Raw genomic sequence first — 4,778 nt, forward strand, 5'->3', positions numbered from 1 at the left:
CAGAGTGCAATCTCTGCTCTCCATGTGAGCTCATGTGAGGACAGTTGGGAACCCAGGATTCCTCCTGGGATAGAGCCTCCACACTGTGAGTAGAACCTGGGTGGAGGAAAGGAGACTTTGACCTCTTGGTCACACTCACCAGAAATTTAGCCTCTTAAATGTGGAGTTGGAAGAGATAAGAAATGCTGGTGTCCTATGTCACCCAGTGAAATACCATATCCCATGGTTGCAAGCTGAGGGAAGAGAAAGTCCTGTCTTTTTGTCCAAACCTGTCTGGAGTGGAGTTTCTGCCAAGCTGAGTTGGGATTGGGGGTGGGAATGTAGTGAGGAAGATTGCAAGGAGTTTAGCAGTTGTATGCAGGGACACAGGGAGTAGAACACAGCTCAAATGTCATGGACTCTTGCTGTTTTTACCAAGATTTAGTAGGTTTAAAAAATAAATAAATAAAAATGCCTTCTTTTGCTGTATGTCCTTAAGACAATTTCCATAGGCTTTAAATGTGTTCGTTTTTCCAAATAGTTTTTTTTTTTTTCTTAAGGAGTTATACTTGTTTCCCAGGAGAGTGGGTTCGGAGCTCCTCACACTGCCATCTTGTAAGTTGGTAATATTTCACAAAGCTGATCACAAATTTCTTTTTGAAGTTTTTTTTTCTGATTGGCCCGTGTTTTTTGAAGTTTTTTTTTCTGATTGGCCCGTGTTAACACCACACATCTAAATTCACGTTTTTTTATCCCATGGCTGCAAATACATTTTTTTCCCCAAATTTCTGTCTCTAGACCCATTCTATTCTTAGGACTCCACTTGTGTATATCCCGCTGCTTTGCTGTTGCCTCTTCTTGGATATCTAAGAGACATCTCAACCTGGACATGGCCCAGATGAAGTTCTGGATTCGCTCCCTCCAGTGAATTTTCTCTTCCTTCAATCTTCTTAGTAAAGAGCAACAGCATCTAGAAATTACAGGTCTCCCTTTACTAAGCCACTCTGAATTTGCAACATCATGAATGTATTCGTATCATTAAGAATTATTCAGTAAGTTTTTGTAGAATGATTGAATGAATTATTCCCATTTTATAGATGATGAAATGGAAGCTTAGGGAGATCAAAGAAATTGCTGGATTTGAATCCAGCCTGAACAGCAATTATTTTTTTATTTCTATTTTTTCACCAGAAACATGTATACTTTATTGAATGCCATTGTAGAAAAGTGTGTGAGGATAAAGGGCTGATACAGGACTCAGCTCTGGGGGCAGGACCAGGAATGGAAGGTGGAGCACGTGGGATACAGGTTATAGGCAGAGCTCCTGGCCTGAATGATGTCTCCTGATCTATCGATGGGCTTGGTAGATCAATACTGGGATGACAATGAGCAGAATGGTCATGAGGATGCCCAAAATCGGGGCCCAGAAGTTCAGGCACTTGGCGGTGGAGGCATAGGCCTGGGCCCCAGTCAGGTCGCCAACCATCTTCCTGTCCCTAGACTTCACGGAGTAGGCGAACGCTATGAAGCCCAGGCAGCAGGGGTTCATGAAGAGGGTGTTGAACAGGGACCAGACAACATGGTCGGGCACGGAGGTCTCGCTGTGGATGTGGATCAAGGTGGACGTCGGGGGAGCAGGGTTGTGGGGCGCCCCCAGCACAGCTACCTCGTGCTCTTCCTTGAGCATCTCATAGCTGGGGGGCTGGCCGCTGTTGACAGGAGAGAAGACGGTTTGGACTGTGTGGTTCATGGTGTCCTGCGAAGGCCAGTAGTGGTTGGGTTAGTGGGATGGTTCTCAGTGGGCCCTCCCTTTCCCTAGTAGTTTCGATTTAGCAATTATTATTATTATTATTTGTATTATTATTATTTTTCTTCTCCTCTTCCTCCTTCTTCTTCATTATTTTTCTTCTCCTCCTCCTCCTTCTTCCACTTCTTCTTCTTCTCCTCCTCCTCTTCCTCCTTGTTCTTCTACTTCTTCTTAACTTCCTCTTCTTCTCCTCCTCCTTCCCTTCCCCTTCTCCTTCCCCTCCCCATTCCCCTTTTCCTTCTCCTTCTCCTTCAGGAGTTCAAGACCACCCTGGCCAACATGGTGAAACCCTGTCTCTACTAATATATATATATACACACACACACACACACACACACACATACAAAAAAAAATTAGCCAGTGTGGTGGTGGGCACCTGTAATCCCAGCTACTCAGGAGGCTGAGGCAAAGAACTACTTGAACCTGGGAGGTGGAAGTTGCAGTGAGCCAAGATCATGCCACTGCACTCCAGCCTGGGTGACACAGCGAGACTCTGTCTCAAAAAGAAAGAACAAAAATAATGGAAGAAAGGAAGGAAGGAAGGAGGGAAAGAGAGAGAGAGAGAGAGAGAAAGAAAGAAAGAAAGAAAGAAAGAAAGAAAGAAAGAAAGAGAGAGAGAGAAAGAAAAGAAAGAAAGAAAGAAAGAAAGAAAGAAAGAAAGAAAGAAAGAAAGAAAGAAAGAAAGAAAGAAAAAAGGAAGGAAGGGAGGGAGGGAGGGAAGGAAGAAAGAGAGGGAGGGAGGGAAGGAAAGAAGGAAGGAAGGAAGAAAGAAAGAAAGACAGACAGAAAGAAAGACAGAAAGAAAGATAGGAAGAAAGAAAGAAAGAAAACAAAGGAGAGAAATTATCTCACATGCTTGTGGAGCCTGGCAAGTCTGAACTGTGCAGGGCAGGGCAGTAGGCTGCAGACCCACAGAAGAGTTGCTGTTGCAGATGGAGTCCAAAGGCAGTCTGGAGGTGAGAGATCCAAGATCAACCAGATCAAGGTGTCTGCAAAGCTGGTTTCTCCTGAGGCCTTTCTCCCCTGCCTTGTACTGTGTCCTCATATAGTCTCCCTTCTGTATGTGTCTGTGTCTACATTTCCTCCTATGAGGTAATTAAAGTAAAATGAAGTCATATCAGCCCACCCATAAGACCTCATTTTTCCTTATCACCTCTGTAAAGGCCCTATCTCCAAATACAGTCCTGTTCTGAGAGGCTGGGTGTTAGGACTTCAACATATAAATTTGAGGGGGACACAACTTAGTCCATAAAAAACAATGCAGCCCATAACAGAGTGCCATATTATTTAGTATGTCAAGTAGATCTGAGAAGGGAAAACTGGAGCCACTGAGGAGATATTTTTTAAAATCAGCTTTTCTAGCAAGAATAAAGAGGACGGGGATATGTGAGAGGAAGCGCTCAACCTCCAAACAGCACAACTGGCTGTGGAAAGCAAAGAACAAGAGGTTCATTAGGGCAGAATGCCGAGTCAGTTGGGAGACTGTGGGCCACCCAGAGGAAAGGACACATGAGGAGATTGGTGCTTGGTTTTGGACAGGCAACGTCTGCAGTTCTGAATGGTGGAAAAAGTGAGAGGTAGCCAACAAGTAGGTGGAGCTGGAATTTGAGACAGACATTGGAGTCGGACAGAGATTCTGGAGTCATCGGAATTTTGGTGATAGTTGAAGATGTTACATTCAGGGAAAGAATGTAAAGAGAAAAACACTGAGGAAAGCTCTTTTGGAAAGAGTAAAAAGAACCAGAGGAGATGCAAAGAGGAAGGGTAAGAAAGACTCAGAAAATAGAAAGCAGTGAAGATCACATCAAACTTCTCAAATACTTTTCTTAATTCATAACAAAACTTTTTGGACTAATATTATCTAAGAATTATGCCTCTCCCTGGAGCTATCAGCACTTACGTCCCCACTAAGTGGAAGTGGGAAGAGAAGCTGGGTGTGCGTCGGGTTTATTAAAAGCAGCAGCCCTGTGAAACTCCACCTGCCTACAAAATCCCAAGGGGACAATGTCAATCCAGAAATACATACCATGACTTAGACCACACCACCACTCCTTACTTTTCCTCCTTCCTGTTCTTTTCTCAAATGTACAGAAAGAGTGAGCACAGTGCACACACCATATTTAAAAGTTCCACATTCCCCAAAACTGTAGGCCAGAGAACCAATATTATATTTGATCATCATTTGACCTCAGACATAGTGATTAATTTTCCAGGCCTCAGTGGCCACCTTGCCCTATCTGCTGCCTACAGATGGCTGCAGGATCTCTGTCAGCAATGTCATGTCCCTCCTGGTGTTAGTCTAGCCTGGCACTGGTTACTTAGCAGCAAGAGATACTGCTACATCACATCTATAAAGGTAGCCAAAATCCAGACTACTGACAAGGATCCAGGAGGTACAATTTTGTCGCTCTAGATGTCAAAAAGTCAGAACATATTCTAATGTACCCTCTCCAAAAAGTTTTAATGTATTCTATTAAGAAATGTTTTCTACAGAAAATACAAACCTAAATGTATTGCATAAATCTATAGGAAAATGTTATTTGTTTGAAAAAAATATTCTGTCACAAGAACAAAAAGTTTTTTACTTATATTTGATCATGTGAGCCATAGTTGTGTAAAACTGGAAAAACGTTTATGTCTTATTGCTTAACAGGTATTGAATATTTCAAAGAGCCAAGTCTTTTTCTCTGAAACAGGTAGGTATTTATAGAAGGGCAAACATGATTTTGTGAATTTGGTAATAATTGTTCCTCCCACCTCTTTATTGCCCAAACTCAACATGTCTGTTTTCAAACATGGAAGACTCCTGTGGAACCCTTCCGGCTGGGTTTCTGCTGTCTTCTTTCTGATCACTAGATGGCACTCTATCCATATTACTTCACGGATAAGGAGGCCCAACACTGGATTATGCCGAAGTTATAGCCTTAGAAGAAAAGAGCATAATAATAGTGGATGTGATTTAGAAAGATACTGGAAAGATGAGGGGAGCAAA

The 4,778-nt window shown here is 42.8% G+C and overlaps 1 pseudogene; it reads right to left on the reverse strand.

Moving 5' to 3' along the window:
• Positions 1–1,259: 1,259 nt before the first annotated feature.
• Positions 1,260–1,805, reverse strand: LOC103230771 (interferon-induced transmembrane protein 3 pseudogene; annotated as a pseudogene).
• Positions 1,806–4,778: the final 2,973 nt, after the last annotated feature.

This window comes from Chlorocebus sabaeus, chromosome 25, assembly GCF_047675955.1.
Source record: "Chlorocebus sabaeus isolate Y175 chromosome 25, mChlSab1.0.hap1, whole genome shotgun sequence".
Lineage (NCBI taxonomy): Eukaryota > Metazoa > Chordata > Mammalia > Primates > Cercopithecidae > Chlorocebus > Chlorocebus sabaeus.